The sequence below is a fragment of the Microtus ochrogaster genome, chromosome 7 (genome assembly GCF_000317375.1).
Source record: "Microtus ochrogaster isolate Prairie Vole_2 chromosome 7, MicOch1.0, whole genome shotgun sequence".
Taxonomy (NCBI): Eukaryota; Metazoa; Chordata; class Mammalia; order Rodentia; family Cricetidae; genus Microtus; species Microtus ochrogaster.
Window position 1 is genome coordinate 45,556,120 of NC_022014.1, and position 6,905 is coordinate 45,563,024.

The following is a 6,905-nucleotide window of genomic DNA, read 5'->3' on the forward strand; positions in this document are numbered from 1 at the left end:
CACTGGGGCTGCTGGAAGAGTCCTATGATGTGTGCCACTGGGGCCGCTGAGTTTTTCTGGAAGAGTCCTATGATGTGTGCCACTGGGGCTGCTGGAAGAGTCCTATGATGTGTGCCACTGGGGCCGCTGAGTTTTTCTGGAAGAGTCCTATGATGTGTGTCACTGGGGCTGCTGGAAGAGTCCTATGATGTGTGTCACTGGGGCTGCTGGAAGAGTCCTATGATGTGTGCCACTGGGGCCGCTGAGTTTTTCTGGAAGAGTCCTATGATGTGTGCCATGAGTGAGAAGCCCGTGGGATGAGACTGAGACATTGCAGTAAAGAAGAGGTATGGCTGTTTGTACCTGAGGAGGGGGAGGATTTGGGTGTGGCTCCAGCTCCGCCTACTGTGAAAAAGTTGGCGGGGGAGGGGGGTATAGTTTCTTATTGGGCTGTAAGTGACAAGGCAAGATGAGGCAGGCTTAGAAGCCTGACTCGCTTCCTTTTCCTCTTATTGCTGGAGTGAAACCCGGGGCAGGCAAATACTCTATCACCAAGGCACATCAGAGTTTTGGTGCCGTCCCCTTGGTTTTGATTTCTATTTGATTTTTAAAGGTATATGTATTTTCCTGGATTACTTTTTATTAACGTGTATGCAAATTTGGGAAGAGAGTATTGACTCCACAGGAACTGGAGTTACAGATGGGTGTCAGCTTTCAGGGACCAATCTGAAAAAGGGGTCACACTGAGGAAGAGTTGTAGGTAGTCCTCATGGGCCTAGAATTCTCTGTAGACTCAGCAGTCTTTCAACGTGATCTTCCTGCTTCTGCCTTCCAATTGCTTGGAGTACAGGTGTGTGCCCCCACCTGGCCCTACTTTCGATTCTTGATGAGCCGGCTTTTGGCTGACTCATTTGCACGCTTGCAATTTACCATTATTTTGAAGTGGTTTTAATTTTTACATGGTAAATGCTGGTTATAAAACTGCATAACCAGGTGGGCAGTAGTGGCACAGGCATTTAATCCCAGCCCTCTGGAGGCAGAGGCAGGAGGATCTGGGTCGCTGTATCCCAGGCCAGCTGGTAACAGAGCAGGGTGTTACACAGAGAAACCCTGTCTCAAACCAAAAACCCTGCATAACTGCCCATGTTTGTGAAGAACCATAAACTATGTTGCCAACAGCATTCATCTGGAAGGACATTTTCAAAAGAAATAGCTTGCAGGGTAAGTTTAATGGGTAAGTTTTTTGTTACTATTTCATTGTTTTTTTTTTTTTTTGTTTGTTTGTTTTATTAGACAGGTTTCTCTGTGTAGCTCTGGCTGTTCTGGAACTTGCTCTGTAGACAAGGCTGGTCTTAACTCCAAGATCTGCCTGTCTTTTCCTCCTGGGTGCCAGGATTAAAGGAGTGCACCCCCACTGCTGGCATGGGTAGATTCTTAACTGTGTATTTTCCCTGTTGTGTATTCTCTCAGATAAAGAGAAAATTTTAAGATTTTGTGGTGTTAAAAGTGTGTTGGTGGCTGGAGAGATGACTCAGTGTTAAGAACACTGGCTGCTCTTCCATGAACTTGGGTTCAATTCTCAACACCAACATGGCGCCTCGACTGTTTAGAACCCCAGTCCTAGGGGATCTGTTGTCTTCTGGCTTCCATAGGCACCAGGCACACACTTGGTGCACATATAGACAAAACACTCAAAGTTAAGAGAAAATGAAAGTATCTGGGCACACTGGTAACGTCCATAGTCCTAACTCTAGGGAAACTGAGGCAGAAGACCCAAGACCAGCCTGGATTACAGAGTGATTACTGTTGTTTCAACAACAAACAGTAGAAGTATGTTTTTTGTTTGTTTGATTTGAAGCAGGGTCTCTATGTAGCCCTGGCTGTCCTGGAACATTATGTAGACCAGGCTGGCTTTGAACTCAGAGATCCACCTGCTTCTGCCTGAGATTAAAGGCGTGCGCCAACATGCTGGCCTTAAAGGTGTGTTTTAAAGAGAATGATGAGGCAGAGGCAGGTGGATCTCTGTGAGTTCAATTCCAACCTGGTCTACATAGTGAGTTCTAGTTCAGCCAAAGATACACAGTGACATCCTGTCTCAAACAAAACAAAACAAAAACAACAAAACGGGAATGATACTCTGAGCTGGGGATACAGCTCAGCTGGTAGTGTTTGCCTGGCTGACACGAAGCCCAGAGTGTGTTCACTCAGTCTCTAGTATCACATAAACCCTAGATGAGGCATGGCTGTAATCCCAGCGCTCTTGGAGGGATGGGCGGAAAGGGGAGAATCGCAGTTCAAGATCGCACTTGGTGTGTAGCCAGTTTGAGGCTAATCTGGATTGCGTTGGGTGGCTCCAAAATCAGTAAGCATAAGCAAGCTAAAAGTAAAAGAATGACTTTAAGGTTTTAAATCTAAAAAGGAGATAGATCAGGTAAGTGGGACTTTGCGTCTGTAGGGGTTGTAATGGTTCCTGCTGCTGGTTCCAGTAGTACTGGGATGTATAGGGTGGAGGTGAGGACTGTAAATCCAGGCAGTTATGGAAGGAAGCCTCAGGGCAGGAGGTGTCCCCCTGGTTTGGGAATGGACTGTATTTAGAAGTGTCGGGAAAGGAAGTAGAAGCTTCCAGAGCAGAAGGTGTGTCAGGAAGAGGGAGGCTGACAGTGAGAAACCAAATAGCCAGCAGGCCTGGATGCTCCAGAGTGTGTCAGAAGGTGGGAGCTGCCTGAGCATAAAGAGCTGGGCACAGTGAAACCGGAAGTTCCCAAGCGCCCAGCCTGCTGGAAACAGGGCCAGTTGGCAGGCTGGGCACTGTCCTGAGCCTGTGGTCTAGAATTCAATGAGCATGATTCTCACCAGTCTACAGACTTGTGGTTGCCAGTACATCCCTTGGATGGGTCTTGGTGGGGACAGCCAGGATGTGACCCTCAGAGCTGGAATACAGCTGCTGTTTGGAGCAGAGGCTGCTCTGGAGGAAGGAAGGTTGTGATCGCAGCATCAGCCCATGAAGCAAGACAGAGAGCAGGAAAGTGTTCTTTTCTGGGGGATCAGAGAAAGAAGGGCCCAGACGATGTTAACAGTACAGAATGCTTTCCAGATTTGGGCACTATCCCTGGGCAATCTATCATCAGGCTGGCCCTGACCTTACCGATCCAGTTCTGGCACATGCAGTTAGAATGGAGAGTATGGAGGGAATATTTGCTTCCAATTACTCAGTGGGCTTTTTGTGATTCAAGCCTAGCACTTAGAATTATACACTATAGGAAGCTGTGGTTGTCTTGGGCTCTTTTCATGAACTGTGCCCAGACTTAAACCCTTCCAGGGCTGGGTTCCTGTTAAAAATGTGGAGTCCGGGATCGACGGTGGCTCATAGTCTACTTTTCTTATCTCCAGTTAGCAGGCTTTTCCCACTCATATCTCAGGACGCACATTGTTTGGCTTTGTTTTCTACAAGAACTTAAGAACTTACTTTAAAATTCAGATTGGAGAGACAGCTCAGCAGTTAAGAGTGCTTTCTGATCGTGCAGAGATCTAAGTCCAGTTCCTAGCACCCACAATGAGCTGCTCACAACTACCTGTGATTCCAGCTCCAGAGGATGGAAAACCTCTGGTCTCAACAGGCAACTGCATTTGCATTCACACACACACACACACACACACACACACACACACACACACACACCACTTAAAAATATTAAATCTTAAAAAAAGACCCACCATACTTTAAAGAAATACCAGCTTATTATTTAAGCTTGACTAGTGTTTGCAATGGAGCCACTGGGAAGACTGTGACTCAGCTCCCAGAACAAACCCTAGCCAGGTATTTGGAGGGTGAACTAGATCAAAAGATGCATCCAGCCCAAGGGCATCTTGTTGCTATTCCAGCGGGAGCTGTATTAGTTATTTTTCTTTCCTTTTTTTTTTTTTAATTGCTGTTGTTTTGTTTTTGTTCTTTGAGACAGGGTTTCTTTGTGTAGCCCTGGAAGTCCTGGAACTCGCTCTGTGGATCAGGCTGGCCTCAAACTCACAGAGATCTGCCTGCCTCTCTCTTCCAAATGCTAGGATGAAAGGTGTGGGCTAGCACCTCCTGGCTAGTTATTTTTCTTGTTGCTGGGACAAGTACCTAACAAAAGCAGCCAAGGAAGGAAGGAAGGGCTTCTGCGGCTCACAGTTTGAGGGTACAGTTCATCCTGGTGCAGAAGGTGCAGTGATGAGAACATGCAGGAAATAGAGGTGAATCCCGGGGCTCGGCTCGGCTTGTCCCCTTTCTATTCAGTTCAGGGCACTGGCCCATGGGATAGTACTGATCAAATCAGGGGGTCTCCCCCATCACTTAACCCCCTGGAAATACTTTCACAGACACATGTTGGCGTGCCTACCACCCAGGTGATTCTAAATTCCATTTGGTTGATAATCGCGATTACCCTTCACAGAAGGTTTTTAGGACCTCAGTGAGCTGCATGCTAGTGGCTGAAACATTGAGAGACCCATGCAGCTATCAGGAAAGACCCTGCTTGAGTGAAGGGCCTTGTTTCTCTGACTGATCTCCCTTTGAAGCGTTGACTGGGGTCCAGCTGCCTCCTGGTGGCATGGGGTAGAGAAAGCCCTCGAAATATTTGACTGGAGAGGTGAGTGTTTTTGTTGGAGACAAAATAGCCATTAGAGTTTAAAGATAGTCTTCAACCCCATTTCCTGGATGGGGAAAGGTCAAAGCTGGTGTCCATCACACCTGCTGGTTACAGAAGCATAGCTGACTTTCTGGAGAGACGAGTGCCTGTCACAGAGGAGGGTGACTTCTAAAAGGCCACCCTCAATATGGCATTATCATATTCTATTCTAATCTGCGGGGAAACCCACCCAAGACCCAATGGTTCTTTTGAACCCAAAGTGACGTCAAATCCCATGTATATTACATTTTCTCCAGACATGCACACCTCTCATTAAGTTCAGTGCATCAGGCAGGCAGGGAGAGGAAATCAGGACTGAGTTCTTATGCTTCTAAATTCAGCACTGAGGACTTGGGGATCAGAAGTTCAAGGTCATACTTGGCTCCATAGTGGGTTCTAGGCCAGCCTGGAATACATGGGGCTTTGTTTCGGGGTGGAGAGAAAGAGAGGAGGAATGCGGAGATATTCTGTATGGATGCTGGGGGACAACAGAGTGTGTGGCAGGCCAGGCTGGGCAAAGGGCCGAGGGACAGCCCAGGAAGGACTAAACAGGGCAGCGTGGGGTTCCTGCACACTGCTGAAAATGGTGTGTAATTTAACATTCATGATCTTTTCAGACTATGGCAGACTGTAGGTAATTAAAACTGGAAGTCAAGATAGGGGATGAAGAGACGGACCTATTACTGTTTTTGAAGTGGTTCTCATTTCTTCCTTCAAAAAGTTTTATTACATCTACTTGTGTGTGTGTGTGTGTGTGTGTGTGTGTGTGTGTGTGTGTGCGCGCGCGCGCGCGCACTTGTGGAGGTCAGAGTACATCTTTTAGGAGTCAGCTCTCTCCTTCCACCATGTGGATTCCAGTCATCTTAGCTATCCCAGCTCTCATTTCTTAAGTCTTGAGTTCTTCAACCCATTCTGGTCTTCTGTGAGTTGCAGTGCAGATGTTGCCACATGGGGGCGCCATCACCCTTTCTTTGCTATAGTGGGTCGTTTCCCCGGCAGGCAGGTCAGAATCAGCACACCATTCAGACTTCATGATGGATTCCAGAAGTTTGGAGAAGAGAAGGTGACTTCTCTGTCTGGGGTGTAGGTAAAGTCAAGTCAAATAGATCTGGCTCCACAGAAGCAACAGCTAGAACTTGAGAGCATTAGCCACGAGCCCTGTTGTGTTGTGATGTTTGATCTTCACTGTCAATGTGACATGGCTTAAAATCACCTAGGAGACACACCTTACAGCATGCCTGCGGGATTGTTTTCAGAGATGCTTACCTGAAGAAGGAAGAGCCTCCCTGAATGTGGATGGCACCATCCCACGGGAAGGGGTCCTGGACTGAACAGAAAGCAGTAAGTTGCAGGTTAGAGAAATGGCTCAGAAGTCAGGAACGCGGACTTCTTTCAGAGGCCCTGGTTCCATTCCCAGCACCCACATGATGGCTCACAGCCATCTGTAACTCCTGTCTCATGGGATCTGATGCCTCCTTCTGGCCTCTGTGGGCTGCACACATGTCATGCATAGACATACTTGCAAGCAAAACACTCATACACATAAAAATAATGCATAAATGTAAAAAAAGGTGGAAAAATGCAGAAAACGGAGACTGGGGAGGTGGTTCAGGAGGTTAAAGTGTTCACCTTACAAGTGTGAGAAGCCAGGTTCAATCATTAGGGCCGTGTAAAAAGGTAGGTGTGGGGTGAGCACCTGTACCAGTGCTGTGGAGGCAGAGACAGCAGGTCCCTGGGGTGTCTTGGCCCAGCTGTCAAGCCCTGGCCCCAGAGGGTGAAAACCCAGGTGAATAGATCTCAAGAATGTATGATTCCCAAAGTTGACCTGTGGCTTCCACATGTGCATGCCTTACCACGTGCAAATCCAAACATGTGTGCGCGCAGACAGACAGACACACATACATAGACACACACATGCATGCACGCACGCATGCACACACATACATGCATGTATGCATGCACATACATTCATGCATACACAGAGAGAGAGAGAGTCAGAGCGAGAGCGCTGAGCACCAGCATTCATCTTTGCTTTCTGACCACAGCTGTGATGTGACGAGTTGCTTCAAGCTGCTGCGGTCACAGACAGGGTTTCTCTTACCACCCAGCTTCCCCGCCATGGCAGACTGCAGGCTCAAACTGAGAGCCCAAATCAACCTCCCCCACCCTTAAGCTGCTTTGTCAGGTCCTGTCACAGCAAGGAAACAAGGGACTAATACACACCTATAGCCCTGACCACCTGAAGCGTGGCATTACTGAGCA